The sequence below is a fragment of the Euwallacea fornicatus genome, chromosome 1 (assembly GCF_040115645.1).
Source record: "Euwallacea fornicatus isolate EFF26 chromosome 1, ASM4011564v1, whole genome shotgun sequence".
In the NCBI taxonomy this organism is placed as follows: domain Eukaryota; kingdom Metazoa; phylum Arthropoda; class Insecta; order Coleoptera; family Curculionidae; genus Euwallacea; species Euwallacea fornicatus.
In genome coordinates this window covers 3951086-3972577 of record NC_089541.1, presented here as the reverse complement: position 1 = coordinate 3972577, position 21492 = coordinate 3951086, and the positions used below count along the sequence as shown (strand labels likewise).

Here is a 21492-nt window from a genome sequence, read left to right as displayed (position 1 = left end):
GCCATGAGCAACTTGTGAGGAGAAGTTTTCACTGAATGTGCATAGCAGCTTATTCAAGTGAGTAGAAGTTTTTATTCAATATGTGGAGCAGTTTATCCAACTGCGGAGGAGCTTTCATTGAATCATATGATAATTTGTTAATTTTTTTCGCGGGCATGAAGTTCGTATCTCGTGCGTTAGCGATCCGACGATAAGATTATGTGATGGGCAGTTCGACTGACGGGTGCGACGAGAGGTATCTGTTCGGCCATTAGGAAATTTGAACTTTTTTTTTGGAGGCCTAAAGTTTCGTGCAATCGTCATCGTCCAACAAGAAGAGGTGTGATCAGCCTTTCGGGTAGCGGATATGAGTAGAAGTTTTCAACGGACCACTTACAAATTTGTAACTTTTTTTGTGACCACAGAGGTTGGATCTCACGCAACCATTACCTGGAACTCAGATTATATGATGAACAGTAGAATTGGTAAACTTCGTGGGAATTTAAAAATTCAAATCTAGAATCATGTCAAGAAAAGCTGAATTTAATTAATTCGTCATTCCGTGCTCGGAACACCTGTGATTTTTCTGTAGCAATGTGGCGAAGTTACAATTTATGATCTCTCAGTGTTCTCGTCAATCAATGGCGTTTTTCCTGTTTTAGAGGTTCTGCGAATTTTTCACAATTTCGATTTAGACGCAACGATTTTTTCCCATTGACCGTTCACATTTTTTTTTTTTCAATGTGTTTAATACATCTCGGTTTTTTGTTAAAACTCGGCGCTGCTTTAAAAATTATGTGTGTATCACCGATTTTTGAGATCTAGTAATTTTTCAAATTTTCTTCTATTGTTTGGTTCGTCCTCTATTAAAAAAAAATATTTATATATATATAATTGTGGGTTATACGCCCCATATTCTTATTGGCTTCAAATGCATGTTTTTCACGTTATGGAGAATCCTTATCTTTCAATCATCAGCGAACCTACGCACAGCGCGTCAATTTGAAAACCAACCACCCTCTATATCTCGGTCGTTATTGAAAATATGTAAATATGCTAAAAGACCTCGATTTTATTTTCAAGGCAGACATCCTTCAGGTCAGTTTTCCATTCAATTGCATGCACTCTCTAGTGGAGATGGGAACAATTACTAAAACTTTAAACAGGAAGGGCGGTTGAGATATACCTCACTTGAAAGTTCTTTCATTTAATTTTCCAAATATACATTTTTTTTCATCGAGAGGTGTTCGAAAAATCACGTTCAACCCGTAAACAAGCTGAGGCATCAACTGAATTATAGAAAAATTACTCGTTAATGTTTAAGTGTCCAAAATTCTGTCCGTTATTTCCTAAACAGTAATAAAGTCTGTTTTGAAACTTCACTCTAATATTCACAAAAACTTTTACTTGAATTTTCCCACACGCAGCTGTAATTCTTGACGACTTCCGTCATCTCGATGGCCAAAATCCATCAATTTGGTTTCGAACTTTTTCCTCATCCACCCTATTCGCCAGATTTTGCCTCCTCAGATTATTTTTCATTTCCAAACTTGAAAAAATTGCTCGGTAGAAAGAGATCTGCCAATAATGAAGCGGTGGACTCGGAGGTTGATGTCGATATTGAAAGATTCGAAGCTGGAAGAGCGCGAAACGTCGATGGGCAATGCGTCAATCGCATGGAAGGTTGTGTTGAGAAATAATGTAATATTTTTTAATATTTTTTTCTCTAAGTGTTAGGTCGAGTACTTATGGGATTGTCCTCGTAAAAGGGCTATCAGAATTGCCCGACTAACCACTGGTGTTTACCACTGGTGTTTACCACTGGTGATTAGTATCATCCTATTATTGGATGGCGGATGCGCGAGAACGAAGCCTGTACTAAGGAAACTACCCGGAACGTAACTGCAGGCTTCCCATATCAAAGCTCCGGCGAATAAATCATTTTCCTTTAAAATTATAAAAACTTCATAGATGTCGACAAAAAGTTTTATGAAGCTGAACGTGACATACGGAGCGTTCAAACACTCGTCAAGTCTAAGCTTTTTAAGTCGCCGAAAACTTCCGGACTCGGTGGACTTTCTGGGCCTTTTTACTTAATAAACAGTTTCCGCTCTCTGGAAAGTGTGTTCGGAACTCCAGCCGAGCCGACCACCCACCACACATCCGTCATGTGCAATTTTCTAGAGAGAAATTGTCGGAAAAGGCATGTTCTCGCCTTCTCGAAAGTATTGTGTGGAAATACATTCAGATGCGAAGGGGATTTTGCCCCCGACAAAAAGCCGCTGCCTGGGGTGGCTTGAGGTTTTATTGTTGGTTACTTCAGTGAACGTGTTTCGAGGACTTTCCGGAACAATGAACTTTAAGAATTTGATTAAAATTTAACCGAAATGAAAATGTAAACTGGGTAGGTACAAGCTTCTCGTGACATATCGAATGGCTGGAGGCCCCATATTAGTTCGATTTAACTCCATTATGCTCGATCAGCAAGGTGTAGGTAACAAATTGTCATTCAAGCAGATTGGCAGGCCTACGAGCTGAGCCATTAATTTCAGACGTCAGGTGTGACAACCGGCATCTTGTTTAGTACAAATAGTGTGGGAATTAATGATGTCCCGGTTGCTCGTAATACCATTCCAGGGGTGAGGTGTTAGAAAACCCGCTTTTTGTTCAGTGTATTCGATATTTCAGTTTGGCAGTTGTGAATTAATGTAATTGGTGAACTTCCTCTTAATATGTATTAAAATCTTGTCTATCGGTCTGAGCATTGTGACCATTCGCGTGTTTCTGTAGTTGGTAGAGGCGTTCCATTCGTAATTTTTATAGCTTCTCGAATGTATTTTAAGTGTTTTTCCTACGGTTTTAACAAGACATTTTATTACAGTAGTCCCGGTGATTATTGCATTTGACGGAATCATTGTTAAAAATGTCCTTTTTAGTTGAAACGTGAGATCTCATTAGCAATGTTACGAGACAGCTTCAAATCTGCAATATACACTGCGCGTCTTTTGAAGTGAGATCATGCAAATTTCTCATATTAAAGGTATTTAAAGAACAGGGTATCTAAACGTCTCTTAAACGTACAAAGTTCCACCACAATTTTTTTGAGGCGAAAACATGATGATTTAATCCTATTCGTGTTATTTCACAAAAGGAACGAATTTCAAAATTCCGGACATCAAATTGAAGATCAAAAAAAGGCGGAAAAACGAATAACTTGATTTGTAATGCTACTATCTGAACAAAATGCCGCATCGGGGGCGTTTTAAGGGCGAGAAATCAGAATCAGTTTACATTTTCCATGCACATTGTAGAGGGAGCTCTCGGCGCTTGGTGAACTCTCTTTAAAGGGACATAACTCTACTCATCACCTGGGATAAAATTTAGTTGTCACGAAATTTGTGTTTTCCTACATGTTTTATGAAAAGAACATATTTTCGTGCAAGTCCCTATGGGCATTCCTTCTTGTGATATTTGAAAAAGGTTCGCTTCGTGCCTTGAAACATGACTTTAAACTAGATAATTATTTGTACAGAGCCGCAAAATAAATAAAAAAACATTGGTATAGTCAAATAAAAATTTTAAGATCTTAAAAAAGTGATAAGAATTGAAGATTAGTTGAATGTTTTGATTTTTTTCGTTTCAACTATGTAAACATGTAGATGCGCTGATTGCGTCCTTTACAATGTGCAAAGGGAAATGAAAACTGAGTCTTAATTCTCGCCCCCCGGAAACCCCCTGATGTGACATTTAGTTCAGAATAATAGCATTACAAGCCAAGTATTTAATTTTTTTCGCTTTTTTAATTTTCACTCTGACCTCCTTAGTTTTGAAAACCATCCACTTTTTGATTAAGGGAAATTAGGTGAAATCGTCATGTTTTTTTGTACAAAGCTTTTAGAGGCGCCCTGTATATTTCGATTGTCTTAGAGAGCAACGATAATGTTTCGATATCTTAGCAATTCTAGACGGTCTGTTGTAAAATAATCGTTTGGGCAAGTTAAAAATAAACGACATACCATTTTTGTCGACGTTATCAATATTTTATATTAAATTTTTTTTTGAAGAGGCTTGGGAATTCCAAATTCGTTTTATTCAGTTTATTCATAAAATTAACATCTAAAAATGCCTCAACGAAGACTTTCTTCAAAGCATTTTGTTACTATTGTTGCAATCTTGCACCACGGGAATCTCACACAACAACCAGTATCCTAAAAGGACAGGGTGGCATATTTCCCCTATTGCCTTCTATAGTTATCATCGAAAGTAGGATTTTAATATTGTGCATACTTTACTAGTATCTTAGGACGTACTTCAGGAAAATATTTCTAATTATATATAGGGTGCCCCAAAAAAACGTGACGGAACTGAACAATTTTTTTTACAATCTTTTTTTTTCACATTTAAATGCTATCTATAATTGCCTACATTTTCCTAAAATTTAGTTGAAAGCAGTTGGATAATATCGGCGGAAAAAATTAAGAACCAAAAAAATAACATTTGCACCTCTCGTTTGAAAAATTAATAAAAAATATAAATAATATCTATTTAAAGAAAATAAGTATGGTTTAATAGTTTTTTTTAAGATTATTATATTATTGAAAAATGCACCACCCTGTGTAACGTCTCATAAAGTGTGATTAGTCGCGTATGAAATCGTTACTTGCAAACCGGCGGTGCTAAAATACGACATGGGGGTTGCAGACAGCGAGCTACCAGCAGAAGACAACATCAATTTGTTATTAACACTGCCAGACGAAACCGAATTTTCTCTGTATCCAGAATTTGTGTAAACACTAGGGTTCACGTAAGCCTGTATACGATTAGAAGCAGGCTGCATGAAGCTGGTCTTAATGCAAGAAGATGTGCTTTACACTTCTCGTTAAGGGAGTAGTCTAGTGTGAACGTCTAAAAATAAGCACGTAACTTTTTTCTTCAAAGGATATTGCATATAATTGGGCAACTTTCTTTTCCTGGAGAGGTACGATTTAGGACCGAACTTGAAAAAAATTAAAAAATATGTTTTTATTTATTTATGAAGCTGCTTTCACATCGATAAAAAAAATATTGGTTCTGCTGGTGCAGATAATTCCAGTCTGCCTAGGTGTCTGAAACAGAAAATCGTAAAAGATCCATCTACATATTGCTCCACGAAAGAAAAATTCATGAATTTTATTAACATTTAAATTAATTATTAAAATGAGTAGTTCCGTAACAATTTTCGAAAAATTTTATCCCTGCTTGTTTGTCATTGACATGAAAATTCTCGTGGAGTGTTTACCGCAAAAATTCCGCAGTGTGAACGTCACAGTTTAATGCGGTGTGGCAACAATTCTGGAGCTAAAAGTGCGAATTCTAAATGAAACTGCCAGAATGGATTGATATTTGCTTTACCGGGCGATGCAAAATTTTGCAAAAAATAGCAAAATTGAAAATTGCATTGTAGTCGATGGAGGACATTTGGGAGACACGATTTTTAAAAATTTAACAGTTATTTAAATTGAGAATAAATCTCATAGAATCGACTATATATTAGTTCAATGAAAAATATTTTTATTTTCATTAGACAGTATTTATTTGATTTTTAAAATGTAAAGTCTAATAAGGGCAACCCCGTAGAGGCACGTTTAAATTTTTGTTAATATTGTTGCAATATGTTAGTTGTTGGAATAATTTACTTTGTGCAAGCGCTTGCATAACTTACGCAGACATACGTAATTTAGATTTCTTTTTGATAAAGCGTGGGTTTTTAATTTTTCAACTAATTAGCGTTATTCACTTCAAATAACACGCAGTGTATTTGCACACGGTTTGATTGGTGCTGAGTAACGGTATGATTTTGAGGTATAATGTTCTCCTGAGATAATGGAATTTACATGCAATAGTCGAAATTACGTTCCGACTTTGGCTTCTCGTATTATCAGTTGCAATATAATCAGCTATTTAAACGAGTATTTCAGTTTCATGGAGTCTTGTTTGATGAAATTTTAACAATATTGTCAGTTTTACAATGCTCACAATGCTCCGTTAGGTCGTAAAGAGGTTTTGTTTCGGTTTCGGGGGGCCAAATCCGAATTCTCTCAACGTGAGAGATAGAGTATTTTACCATTTCAAAATCTAAATTCCTGCTTAATTCGGTGATACTTTTACTGGCGGGAAAAAAATTAATTTATGAAATTTGCTAATTAGGTTTGAATTTCTCTAAAGTTTCCATCTAAACTCGCTTTACTGAAACTTTACTTTCCCTCACTGACACGAATGCATGTAATTTCCATAATAAAATAAAACCATAATCCGGCCTCATTTCTTAATGTTGTTTTCCATCTGAATTTCGAAAGTAGTAGTAATATTTGGATGCCGACGTACGTATTTTCGCGCGTTTATAGCTTCATAAATAATATCAGGGGGACCCAGAAAGACAAAGAAGATAAGGGTATGTATGTATGCATGTAATAAAAACTGCGTGGGTTTAGGGTGAACAATTTATTTTCTGATTTATGTCGCATTTCGAAAATAATATCACCGGGTATATGACATTTGTATTCGATTTTTAGATGAACCTGCTTTACGATCAGCATTCATCATTCGGCATAGAACAAAGTTAACATAAATCAATCAGTGAGATTTGAAATTTTCCTACCAAAATGTGTATCATGAATCACAAAGATATCCATATGCCGCAATAATCACTTGAATAATAAATTAAAAGGGTAAATTAATGCTAATAGCTACTGATCTACTACAATCTAAAATTCCTCATCGCTCCTACGGGTTTACCCTCCTCGGTTGTATATTTCATATTATTTGTTCGCTAATTTCAGGAATTGCTTTCAGCTTCCCTCTGTGCTGCTTTTAATTGTGTTAACGAACGTATCCCCCTTGCTGCTAAATTAATTACTTACATACACAGATTTGTATTGATGAAGAGCACACAAGCGATATGTTAGCAGGGTTTATGACTGAATCGAAGTACAAATCTAACAGGTAATCATCTCTTTTGAATTCAATTAATGCTTTTCTCTCTACAACCCCTCCGGCCCCCAACGCATTTCATTAACGAATGTATCGAGTTTTCATAAATGGCTTTCAAAGCCTAAATTATATTTCCGCGATTTGATTGACAATGCTGAGCATGGAAGTTTTCCTACCCTAGAATATTGGGCAACTTCACTTATTTTGTTAACATTTACGTGGTTTAATGGAATTATCTCCTGTAGCGCTTCACGAAAGTTATAGGGGAGACGAGGCGTATCGAATTTACAACTCTCGTTAACCATATTATGTATTGTATACTGTTTCCAAGAAAAACGAGGGAAGGTCGTTTGGAAACTCCTCGATTCTTCAGCGATCGTTCAACTTCCAACTTCATCCGACGAGTATAAAATTTAGAAGTCCGATTACGCTCTTATATTACATTTTTATTATCCTTTGAGTGTGCTTATCTCTAAGTAGCTCATTTATTTTAATTTCAAATTTATATGACGTCCTTAAGGGCCTTACGAGAAGTATTTCTGCTTTCTGGAAGACTGAGTATAACTAATGTCTTAAGGCACCGAAAGAGCTCTTGAGATTTTCTCATAAATCCGATTTTTCGAGAGATGAGTTTGTGCTAAAGTCTTTTACGTTAAAAGCCAGATAGAAATATCGCCTAATCAAATATGCATGCCTGCCCGGTACATACAGGGTAGCTTTTATATATGATTATTACTTAGGTTCATAGGAATTGTGCAGAATTTCCTGTAGAACGTCCCATCAAAAAAAAAATCATGGTTAGCAATATCACACCGTTTTGACAGATTTTGTATGATTTTCTCTAATTTTAAAACATGTGCAGCACTTTTTTTCTACATAATTACCATTTAAATTTTGCCGAAAGGTATATTGACGGATTACACATCGGTGGGGCTCCCAGTATAATCATCAAAAATCATTTTGACCCCTCTATATCTGGAAAAGAGCTAAATTTAGGGCCACAGTGTGTTACCCATATTTTGTTTAGAATTTAGAATACCATTCAAATGTTAATTAACATATAGCGTGTTGCATCAGAAGAAAAGAAACTTTCTTATACTGTGACTTTACGTTACGAAATTTCTTTACAGGAAAATTTAGTTGAAATAAACTCGAATTTTTTGCCTTCACATTTTTTTTGGTTATCTTACTGCAGCATCTAACGTTTTCATACACAAAAAAGTCCTTGTATTGTGATGTTGTTTTTTTATTTTTACTCAAGGCTCCAAAGTTAAACATTGCATGGTCACCCTCGTTAGCTATCCAACAATACACTTTTTGAAATTCAAAATATACTTTAATGGCGTATTTTGGTAGAACAAAGCAAACAGAAAAAACCATAAACGTTATGGACAATGATAGTTCGTTGAAAACAACGCTAGACTTTAATTAAAGTAGGTCAGGAAGTGGGGACGGGAGATGAGGGCAGCAAGTAAAGTTATATAATATAACATTTCCCAACTCGTAATGGATCTCAGTAATGTGAATATTACATTTATGCTATTAAATAAATAAATTCTTTATTTCATGTTGAAGGTAGCGTCCGTGGAGGAACGTTCACTTCACAAACCTATAAGAAGCATCCTCTGTACACATTTTCCATGCCCTCAGAATCGCATTAGCAGTTCATCTGTCTCTACAGTCTTAACGTACATGTATCAAACTATTTGTTATTGATAGATATGATTTCGTTAAAGTTATGCAAATGTGCAAGAGCTCATATATTTTTTTGGACAGTTTTTAACGTAGCAATAATTGAGCACTTCAGAGTTACTCATTTTGGAACTACACTACCAAATTCACATCCTATATTTCTCCGAGAAGAATCTTAACCTGATATACTTAGTATTTACAAAGTGCAATTTACACTTGAGAGTATGTCAACCCGAATCAAGAATGAGCTAAAATAAGCGATGGAATTGTAAATACACTTGACATTTTCAAATCTTGTCGGTGCTGGTTAAATCTGCCTAGATCAAGGTGCGGGGGCTGAGTGAGCTTTCTATTTGAAATGTATGTTCGATGGTTGAACTTATCGACAGTAATCTGCTCGAAGTGGAAAGGGTCATTGTTGTTGGTGTTCGCAAGCTCGGCGATATTAATACAACGACCTTGCATTAAAGAAAAGTAAATAAGTGTACTCGGAAAATTGATTTCGGATTAGGGGAAAAGTAGACGCGTAAGCGACAAAATTCGTTCTATTACGGGATTTACGAAAGTGTTTCCACGCATTCAGAATCACTCAGTAGCTTTTTGGACATAGCACTTTTCTCGCAGCATCCAAAGTCATTTTGTGCTTGACCGACTAGTCTGAAAATTCATTGCTCCGATCATAGGCCAATTCACCTAAACATTGTGCAAATGAATTTATGTCAAATATTGTACGTGCGGTTTTCCTGGTATTATTACAAATGCATTGTATAAATTCATTAACTTGATTTTGATGCCGAATAATTTATTTGCGTGATATCTGTTACTAGTTATCCAGAAACATTGTGAAATGATCCATTATCTCGTTAACGACGGAATCCATTGTGTTGGTTCGAAAGATTTCGCCAATGTTGGAATGTGGTGGATCAAGTCAGCAACAAAACACAGGTTAGTTTACTAACGCATTTAGTGCGGAAGGAAATGTATTACACAAGCATGGAATAGAGATTTTCAAGAATGCACTGGAGGTAACCGGGTACGATTTTCGTCTGGACCCAATAAGATTTGGCTCTCATTCTCCAACACTTCTTTCGTATTTCTGTCATGCGGGGTGGGTCGTTTAAAAGTGTCAATATCTTGAAAATTATGTCGGTAATAGAAAAATCCAAAAACACGTATACCATAATATAATGGGGGAAGATGATTGCGGTTATGCTGACCTCACTACCCTTTACTAAAGACACCCCAGCCACTCCAAGTTATTTTTTTAAATATTACGGCTATGGTTGCGAAATATGTTCGGAAAGCATTTTCAATAATATTTCAATGGTATCAAAGTCTCTGAAATTCCGCCCTTAAAGGTGTCCGATAATGTCTAAAATGCAAAATCCACAAGTGAGACAACGGTGCGTACAATTAAATGATTTTTAATCAGGAATAAGTAATGGTACTGGTAATTAATTCAAAATTTTATTGTAATTAAATCAAATCGTAAGATTTGTCGCTGAATGTTAATAATTTGTTATAATGGGTGTTCGTTATTTTCTATGCAAGCGTGCAAACGATATTCATATTCTCGACGCACATTGTTATCGAAGAATTAATAATGTTAAAAATATGGTATTTTTCTTTTATCAGTATTCATGAATGTTTTTCTAACTAGTGAATCGTCGAATCCTGTTTTTATTATTCTAGTTTTCTTTCACAGTTCTTTTTACAAATCTTCAATCGATATATGGTTTATTAAATTGCGGAATGGTTTGAAATTGTTTTTATTTATGACGCTGAGGAATGTTGTCTTTTAGGAACTACAGACGTGCTTTGCCAGCGATATTCTGAGACGAACATTAATCCTTCCTTCGCTAGGAGATAAATATATTGACTCTTTAAGAAACTGGTTCTGTGAGCAATAAAAAAAGGAATCGACCTAATATATATAAATGAGCTTATTTAAATCGAAGTTCTTGGACAATTTTCCCAAAATCTATCATTGTTTATCCGTTAAGCATTTACTTTAACTGGAGTATCAACAGCATCGGTCCTAAAAGTTCTGAAATAACACAAATTTCATCCATACAAAATTTAATTTCATCATGAATTGAATGAAGATGATCAAACCGACGAATTGAATATTACGAGGTAATGTAAGCTTCGATTGCCACCCAGCCCTGATTACTGCTAAACGTTTACTTCGGTGATAAATGCACGTTTTACTTGAATGACACTCTCAATAGGTAAAATTGTACAATCCGGATTGATTCAGACTCTCATGTTATGAAAGAAGGAAATCTTTAATATCAATAAAAACTGGAAGTTTGGGCCGGGATCCTTGAAGAAGCTATCACAATATCTTTATTTACTGTCGGTAAATTGAATGGTAAAATCTAGTGTGACCATTTAGAAAACTTTATTGAATCATCAATAATCCGTTAGCTAGGAAATTAGCAGGACGAAAATGGCGAATTACAACTGGACAAAAATTTATTAAGATTTCAACACGATGAGGTATTGCCACGTTTTATTTTACCCGCTAGGCAGTGCTTGGACAACAATTACCCCACAAGGTGGATTGGAAGAAGAGGAGCGATGGAACGGCCCCCCAGGTCTCCCGATCTAACATCGTTGAATTTCTTTTTGTGGGAGCACTTGAAATCTTTAATGTTAAAAATCGAGCCAGAAACAATTGAAGAGGCAATAGAGCGAATCATTACTATGTGTCATGCAATTCCTACGGAAACTTTTGTCAATGTACGTCAAGAATATGAACATCGTTTGTACACTTGCATGGAAAATAACGAACATCCATTATCGAAAGTTATTAATACTGAGTGCAAATTTTACTCTTTGATTTAATTAGAATAAAACTTTGAATTAATTTCCAGTTCTATTACGCATCCTTGATTGAAAATTATTCAATTCTACGCCCAAGTTTCTTATTTATCGATTTTGCATTTTAGACATTATCGTTTATATTTGAGGGTAGAATCCCAGAAACTTTGGTACCATTGAAACCTCATTGAAATGCTTTTTCGACGATGTGTCGTAAACATGTCCATACTATTTTAAAAAATAACTTCGGGTGGCTGGGGACTATTTGGTAAGGTGCAGTGAGTTCATCGCACCCTAAATCATCTCCCTGATCCTATTATAGTAGGGGTGTTTTTGGATTTTCGCATTGCCGGCATAATTTTCATTGTACATTAATATATACTTTTAAAAAACCCACCATGTATATATTTGTTATATAGTTTGTCTAAAAGTAAATATTTATACTGTTAAGATGTCAAATTAGGACTGCTCAAGATACTGATATACCTCTTGGCGTAAAAGACTAATAAAATATTAGCACTTATTGATCGAACTTAATAAAATTGTTATCTCTTCTCCCCTTTCTTTCGATTTAGTTCAAAACCTCATCAGCCTTTCCATGTACCCAACATCATTCGGAACTCAATAATATTTAAATTTCTTGTGAATGGTTGCTCTATGACACTCTTAACACCCCATCATTTTCTCATTTCAAGCTGCGATCGAGAATACCTGGACTGTGAATCGGATCTAATTCGAAAAATTAGAGCATATCATTTGAATACCTATTTCTGTCCCCGTATTCCTGTCTGGATAGCCCCAATTAACCTTATTGTCCCTAATCAGCAGTAAATCGACAACAAATTATTATCACTCAATTTGACGGTTCTGTAAGTAGCCCATTAATTTTATCGCGTCAGGGGGCGACAAGAGGCATCCTGCATGGAACAAGGTGTAGGAATTAACGAGTTCTTGCTTTGATTCCGTGATTTATTTTAGGGCTGGTTTTGGGATAGTAAACAATCCGGAAACTCAGCGTTAAAAGGGTTGTTATTTCCTGTGTCGGTTAATCGATAGTGGAGTCGGAAGGTGGTTAAAAAGTCACCGCATTAATTTGTCTAAATTCTAATTTAATCTCAGTAACTTGGTGCTACGTTGTGAAATTGTTTGCCTCTCATCCACGACCAGGATAAGACCGGGGCGTATCAAATTTAAAGCTAAATGGACTGAAAATCATTTTACGGTGTCGCTGTGTACACTTGAAATTCGGTCTTATCGGATTTTCGCGCTTTCGAACTTACTAAATCTCGTAAACTATATCGCAGTTATTCAGAGTGACCCAAATCTAGTTTATACATAAATTCGATTTTATAAATGACGTAGTTTTCGAAGGGAATTCACTGGAAGTGGACGAATGATTTCACTCAAAGTCCATTTCTTCACGTCATTCCAAAAGTGGTTTCGTAGTTTTGCTATTTTTCTCAACATACACATCAAATATGTAAAGAATATGTTCTTTTCCTTAAATTTCTCACGTTTCAGAAGGTGTTAAGTGTAGATATACTTTGTCGAATCTTTCCGGTCAATTTAGTTGAAAGTATGGCACCTAAGTGAAAGGCTGCCTGGAAATACTGCTACGGTTCGTGGCTTACCCCCCTCGACTTAATGACAATTTAAAAACTGTTGTATTTATTGCCGGGGGATGAAAATGTTCTGAGATAGCGTTTTTTAATAACATGCGAGGACGTTAGCACCAATTTTGGCATTCTATTTTGTTTTGGGTTCTATTGAAGGCCCGTTTTCAGTTAACTAAAGATACCCTTAATTAAGGTGGTTGGCGAGGAAACTGCAGAAATAATACGAGTTAGTAATGGCTTTTCACTGATGACTACGTTTCCTCGAAATGGAGTTATGCCTCCTGGTTCGATAAGGCTAAAACAACGGATGTCAGAAATATACTAAAACGAAATAATTCTCTCCAAGTATATTAAGCTACAGAAGTTCAGAAAAGGGGGAACATTCAGTCAACGTGCCACAAAAGTTTTCTCGGAATTTCTTGTAGCCCGGATGTAAGCGGAAAGCACTCGGAAAAGTTGATGTTTAAAAATAGATTTTTCAGGAAACCGAAACCCAGAAGCTTAGCAACTTACAATTTAATCGTTCTTGTAAATTCTGGCTGACAAGAACTTATGTTTTTTAGAGGAATTGGCTCGATTTGCTCATTTCAGCGAAACTTTCTTGACCCTATATTTTTAAGCCGTTTAAGTTCTTTTGACTGCAGCTATTGAATGAAATAAGATAGGACGTATTTATGAGCCAAACGAAGGGTGGCCAAACGGGGGGTGCGTGGAGGTCCCATTGCAGAAAACACATTAAGAGAACCATGGAAATTACCGGAAATACGAGAACTCTTCTGTCACCGTTTTTCAGACATTGGCAAAAGTATTTAGGAATGCAAATGATTTTCCCTTCGGAAGTGCTTGTGCTTCAGATGTTCCAATTTTCAATCTTATTTTGAGTAATATGGGTTGATGTCGACTGACCCTTTCGGGACAATGTTGCGAATTTGGGGAAAAGGAAAAACAAAAAAAGAACACGGACTGACAAGTTTCACGTAATATTCCGCCAAACTTGGAAAAGGATTTTTCCATTCACATAAACTGAAACTCGATTGAAATTATTACGAATATTTTGCGTTAATACCAGCAATAACAAAACCTCCATAACTTATCTTCGCTGCAGTCGATACGTCTGATTTATTCGTTAGAGTCTCTACTAACACTCGTAATGTTTGGTCGATGAACGGTCATGAGCAAAATTATTCAGTCCCATTCTATATGGAAATGCATATTATAATACTGCCCTAAAACTAATGCTCCGAAAAACTGAGTGAACCTTATGATCTAATTTACTGAATTTCCATTTTTGTCGGCGCACTCAGAAAACGGGAAATAAAGTGCAATTGTAAGTTTCCATAAGAAACGAAAACGAGACAGGTGATATGAAACTAGATTTATGTCGGGTAGACATTTTCTTGATTTTCCTCTGTTTTTCTCCTATATTTGTCGCTTGAGAGTCCTACGTTCGGAATTTTTCCAGTTTGCTGGCCATTTACGGAATGCATAATCACGTAATATTCCGACTGATAAATATTTCATAAAGCTGCCGTTAGAGATAAAGGAACACGTAAAATACGACGTGTTTACTGAAAATTAGATTTTATTGACGACATTCCTGTTGTATATCCGGAGAGAACCCACAATTTTTGTGCAAATTAGATGAAATAAATCTGGTTTATTTTTGAATTAAATTACATCTTTGTATTTCTGCAATGAGGAAAATTGCATGACCCGAGCTGCAATTAAAATAAGCCTCAAAGAGGGTAACGAGAGTTTCAGTAATTCACTTTTTTTGCGAAGTGATATATGACACTCATCTTAGGACGTGGCACTGATTAATGGAATGAGTGATAGACGATGAGTTTCCACAATTTATTGCCAGTGAGGCACAAAAGATATGTCTCGTTGGTAAATATCTGGAAAAACTTAATGAAACATAAAAGTAGGAAACGGTGGAGACAAATCGCTCTCTACGATTTGGTGACATCGGCGGTATTTTTCTCCGGATTGTTTGCATTTGTGAATGCGCCCCTATCGAACTAATTCATTCAGAATTTAGGATTTAACGTTTGTTAGATAATTTTGTTTTTTGTCACTTGCACTTAAGTGTTTTTGAAATTTTAGATTCCGACACACTGAGTTTTTGTAGATGAAGCCACGTTATCAATTTCCATCAAATTTAATACAATATTCTCCTTTTATTCAAAGCGGTGTGCGGCAATAGAATCCCGTTCTAACTATTTGGAATTTTCTTATCTCCGAGGCGTCTCCAAGTTAAATTATTTATCCGACACCTCACGTCGTTACCGTAAGTGAGCGGAATTTTAACCATCGAATAAGAATTTTTTAGTGCGAATAGACTAAGCTTATCTAAGAGAGGGTTTATTTATATTCCCGAGGCACGGCGACAAACTTATGTCTGAGGCACGTCCATTTAAGTTTTGTATTTGCGCCGAAGTGATTTCGTTTTAGGTCAGAAAATGAGAGTAAATAAATGCAGTAATGGAAGGGAAAATAACGTGGAAAACGTGTGGGAAAACAGTGTAAATATTGTGTCTTTAAAATTGTTAAATACAAACCCGCTGATTTTGTATGTATTGTGAGTTTTTAATCATATCTGCATAGCGCGCAGATATTGAACAAAACTATAATTTTGATGAGATTTCGGGAGAAGTCGGACATCCAAACAGTGCACCGAGTGCGACTGAGTATGATCTATGAAGGCTACATGCGTCCCTTTAAGACGTTACAATGTTTCAGATTTAAAAAACGAGAGTAGAAATAGTCACGCGTAATGCAGCATCGACGCGCATTGGTGCGGGTGACCGAATACGCTATTAAATGAAGCAATTTCACAAAATAAAATGTATAAAATAAGTTATAGAATGTTGAATCTTTCGGCATTTTCACTATATTGTTGATGAATATTTGTCAAATATTTTTGACCTACTCCCTACGTTTGATATTGTCCTCTTGACAGTTTTTCGACGTTTGTCAGAAAGTTTCTTGAAATATACAGATGTCCCATAAATATGCAGGCAAACTTTCAGAGGATATAGAACTTACAAAAACAAATATTTAGAACAAAGTCACGTCTAACATCGCTTCGTTTACAATATATAGAGTGCTTAATTTTAAATTTTTAAAAATATTTTATAAACAGTTTGGGTTAAAGACATGAACATAGGGATACGGCCAGATAAATGTGCGAGTTTTGGAGTAGGCAAAATATTTTCACCTACACCAGTGGCGTTCATGCGGCTATTCAACGTTTCTACATATGTAAACGGCTCAGAATTTAACTAAACCATACTTCGGAACAAGAGCATTATTTTGCGGTGAGACGTGTTTCACACATGTTTGTCTTTATGTCATGTGCTCTTACCAAAGGAAAATTTAATTAATTTCTCCTAAAAGATAAAAAAAATCGCACTTGGAAATCTCTATCGGTTTTTGGGTATGCACAGACGTAAGGGAAACTATTTTTTATTTTGAAAATGGTTACTTGAGCAACGAAACACTAGTAGGCGCTTTTTTAATTAAAAATGAATGGAATATTAAAAAAAATATATTAATATTAAAAAAAGTTGGTGAATTACAACTTTTTTCATTAAAAACATACCATGGAATGGCCGTACGGACGCCACTGGTGTAGGTGAACATATTCTGCCTACTCTAGAACATACACATTTATCCCGCCATAGTCCGTTCCTAATTTCATCTTCTTATTTTAAACCGTTTTTCAAATATTTAAAAGATAAAAAAAAATAAATATTTATATCTTGGAAACGATGCGATTTAGGACTTAACTTTATTCGATATAAATATATTTTTTTATGAGCTCTACCTCCTCTGACTGTTTGTCGGTATGTATATGAAACACCCTGTACAGACGCTAGAAGTAGTGAAACGTTCATCGTTATTTGTCATACTTTAAATGTCGACTGAAATTTTTGAGGGTTTTTAGTACGTCTCGTTATTTTTAACAATTTCAAAGAGTATCTGGGAAGTTGTCAGAACGAGTTTTTGAGTGTTATCGAGACAATAAACCAACCAGGGGGTTCAGTGAAACATGTACCTGGTAAGCTTCTATGTATAGCCTGAAAATCCTAAGAATATAATATAAATTTAATATTTAACTCGAATGTTATGCTTATGAGAAGCAGTGGCAGCGTATTATGGAATATCAATAAATCATCTTGCAAATACACAATAGTTTGAAAATACGTAATTCTCAAACGACTGTTCGTAGATTATTTGAGCAAAAATCTTAAAAATTAATATGTATGTGCATGTATTATAAACGTATATGCGTCTAAGGAAATGAAAAGATGAGCTCCGTTGCTCAAAGCATTTAAATTTTATGAATTGATTCGAGAATGCAGCAGAGCTTAAAAATTTACAACTTACAAATGAACAGCTCTAGAAAGTTCCTTTTTTGGAAAGAGTAAACGTCTACGTGTATCCTGAACATCTAAAAAGTGGAATTCCCCAGTTAACTCGGAGGTAATAAGCAAGGAGGAAGACGTGTCACCGACACTCAATAAATCTACTCTTTAATTCAAAGAAATTTATACATTCGCAACTTCGAGGTCGAGGGATGAGGGTCTTTTTAAAAGAAATGGGCTTCAAATCAGTGCTCTTACCATACGAAAAATACGAACTCGTTTCTTTACTTGTTTCCGTAGTTAAGAGCACGAGTGGGGGTACACCATCGAGGCTAAATAAATCTATTCGCGAGTACGATGAAGTTCAAAGATTTCGAACACTGTGAAACATACGTAAAGTTCCCCCGTTTAACTCGGAAGTTATGAGTAGGAGTAGTGAACTAACGAACGAACTTATTACACAAGATATGCAGGTTTCTTTAAGTGAATTTTCTGGTAAAGAAAAGCATACACCTATGTTAGAATATTCTGAAAATATGAGATACGAGCAAGTTCCATAATTAGGCACGAGTTAAAGTACCTATGGCACTCTTGTCTCGCCCAAAATATTAAATGTTATAGTGAGTGTCAATGAAGGGTGAGATGCCATGATCATCTTAAAAATTCTCCGGAAAAAAATTATGTTAAGTAGATTTTAGGGATAATGACGATATTCTCAGCTTTTTTGTGACTTTGTACACCTGCTTAGTGGATGTCGTTTGTTGTCGAGGGAGAAAGGATGAAGATAAGAGAAACTTTCATAATACTTGCGGTTCGTACGTTTGTTAATTACTTTTTCTCATTAGATCATTTTTTCAGATCAGCCAGTCCACTCAAATGAAAATTTTCACAATGCCTTCTTCGCAATAATTCAGTGGATTTGGTAATTGAAGTTGTTTCCTTTTGAATTAAAATCCCTTGGACCAGTAATTAATTTAAAATTGCTTGCCGGATTTAATTATTTTTTTGGATTTATTTACTTAGAGGCAGTTTCCATACCAATAATAATTAGTCCCAAGGTAAAGGTATTTTTATTTTAAATCCTCAAATGTTCAATGGTTTAATTAATTTGATTATTTAATTGCAGCTGGTAACGAAGGTTTGTAATTGAATTATAAAAACGGAGATCTGCAACTAATCCGCCCTTTTTTAAAACCAATCGCTAATTCCCGCTAATTATGCCGTGCAATCCGACATTTAAAAGGGGGATTTCGTCTCGAAAAGGCCAATTAATAATTATCTCTAGGCAAATATAAAATGGGGCGAAGCGATGAAAAATGGAATAAATTTTTATGTCGACAATTTGCAATTCAATCCTCAGAAAGGCGCCAGAAAGATCCCAAATTAGAAACTCATATTAAGCCATTTATTAGGCGAAGGTGATGATTGATCGAGGAAATTTATTCATTTTTGGATATAATCACTTGTTGCAAATTATTTTTTTGTTCTAAGGCTCCAATGTCTGTTTTCGTTTTCGAGATACGCAGTTACTTTCATTCGCATTTTTGGTGATTAATATAGGGAGCGGCATTTTGGCAATGAAAAGTAATTTCTGGCGATAATTTGGGACATACCTGTCGAAATTGAAATGGACATTTCTTGGTAATTTTTTGTATCTTCTCATCTCACATATGTCGGCAAGACATGTGATGCGGGGGGGGGGGGAGATTAGGGCAACAAGATTTGTAATTTAATGAAATGTAAATGAAACAATATCCTGTTGTTTAACATAACGAAGTTTATTCAGCAAATTCTCTTTGTCTCTGGAAGTTCAGGTTTCAGTTGTTAATTACGTTTTAAGTCACATTAATGCCTCTTTCGGCTTTAGTTTTCATTTCAGACTTTGCGAGTGTAGTTTGGAAGTTTGCCGTTTCGATTCCTGAAGAAGGGAATTTAAGCTGGTATTGTCGGAGTTTTGAAGCGAAATTGGGGGCTTTAAAGAGGGTTTGTCTTGTGTTTATATACAGGGTGGAAAATGCGCCTGGAATATCGTTAATGTCTCAAAACTTCGTTGACGTCATTTTAACGAAGTTGGGAAATTTCTATAAGCAGATGTACGGAACGTGATGGAAGAAAAAGTTGTTCGGTTTTTTTACAAGGAAGGGCGCGAAAGTAGTTCATTGCGTTTTTTTTACGGAACACCCTGTTTATATTTTTATTGGTATCCTTAGAACTCGTTGAGCCGAGTTAAGTGGAAAAAAGCGATAGCATTTGGCGAAAAAGAAAGTCTCGTTTCATCAAGACAACGCACCGGTCTACACTTCCATTACCGCGATGCTCAGAATCAATCAATTCGGTCGTCCCATTCGCCAGGTTTAGTCCCATCAGATTATTTTCTATTCCGGAAGTTGAAAAAATTGCTCGGTGGAAAGGAATTTGCCAATAATGAAGAGGTGGAATCCGAAGTGGATGTCTATTTTGAAAGATCCGAAGCTTCTTAATATAAACAGGATATAGAAGCTATAGAACATCGCCGGAAAAGTGCGTCAGTCTAAATGGAGACTATGTTGAGAAATAATATAATATACAGGGTGTCCGGCAAGTCGATACGATAATTTTGGGGGGTGATAAAAACAATAGTTTTACCTGAATACTTGATAATGTCATCAAATACAAATTCTTCCAAAATGATGGCTATCCAGCACACTTGCGTTTTTAGCAAATATCTTCATTTTTAATATCATTTTTAGTAGATAACGTTTTGGTGAATGCGCTGCTCGGGTACATAAAAAGTTAATTTCTTTTTAATTTTTAAAATGTTCCTTAAGAATCTTTTCAGCATGACTGAAAGACTATTGGCTAAGGAAGTTTTTAAGAAATTTGAATAAACCTACACCTAAGCGTTTAAATTCAATCCATGTTTGAATTTGACTCTTCGCTTTATTACAAGCTCGGAAGATCATGTTTATGCAGTTCTAAGTAGGTAACAAAGCCATTTTAGATTTTACCATTTAAATAATTTAAACAATTATCTATAGGCAATAAAAAAGTTTAGTACATTTTTGTGATTAAAAGGCTTGGTGTTCTTCTACCATCCAACAATTGTGAAAGAGCACGGTTAAATTAAAAATTACTAAAAACTGAATTATCAGGAAAACTGTAACACTTGGTATATAGGTGTGTTTGGTTAAATCGATTCAGAATCACGTAATCTATCACCCCCTAAAATTATTGTATCGACTTGCCGGACACCCTGTATAATATTTTCGAGTTTTTTCTCTTTAAGTCTTAGGTCGGGTATTTCTGGAACTATCCTCCTACTTCTCAACTAAAAATTAATTAATTTTAGTTTGTTGTTGAGGTTAGTGTCGATAGCTTCTACTTACATGTTACGCTTAAATTTGCCGTGATAAAGGCTTCTTCTAATGTTAGTAAATATAAGCAGGGTATGATATTAAAAAAAATACAGTTAATTACGTTTTTTGAGATATTAACGATATTCCAGGTTTAGTTTCCACCCTGTGTTATAATTCAAGAATATTTCTCTTCATGCTACAAAAAAAACAACTTTACTTTCTAAAAGTTGCTTGAAACTTTTGTCGTCTACTACTGTCGTAAGAATACAAAATTACCGTGTTTTCTGGGAATAGCTCAAGTGTACCTTGAGCAAAGAAAACCTATTCCAAAGTTGGCATTCTCTTCAAAATTCCAGTCACCTACGTTAATGTCCTGAGGAGACCGATAAATAAGTTGGCTTGGAGACTTTTTAAACCCAGCGAAACAAAATTAGTCAGCGGGGGTTTCAACTTGATAGTTTATGGAAGCATAAAGTTTACTTATCGCCGACGATAATAATTGAAAAATGGTTTATGGCACTCCGTTTTGCTCAAGTATTCTATTAATGGGGTCGAAAGAACTCGCTTAAAGCCGTCATTAATCGCGGGATATTCGAAACTTCGAAAATCGCAAACAAGCTTAAAGTTTGCAACTTGCAAAGCTTTATTGCATTGTTTTCGACCAACCTAACAAAAACTTCTTAGAGACAGAAAGAGCCATAATAA

General features: G+C 35.4%; 2 protein-coding genes across 2 annotated transcripts in view; both read left to right on the top strand.

Moving 5' to 3' along the window:
• The window catches only part of LOC136339943 (UDP-glucosyltransferase 2-like), a 43913-nt gene that overhangs the window by 10350 nt on the left and 12071 nt on the right, over positions 1–21492 (top strand). The gene's annotated exons all lie outside the window — the stretch shown is intronic.
• Positions 9564–21492, top strand: part of LOC136339960 (uncharacterized) — a 195100-nt gene continuing 183171 nt past the window's right edge. The window contains exon 1 of the mRNA XM_066283642.1: positions 9564–9585. The gene's annotated coding sequence lies outside the window, so the exon portion shown is untranslated. The remainder of the gene's footprint in view (positions 9586–21492) is intronic.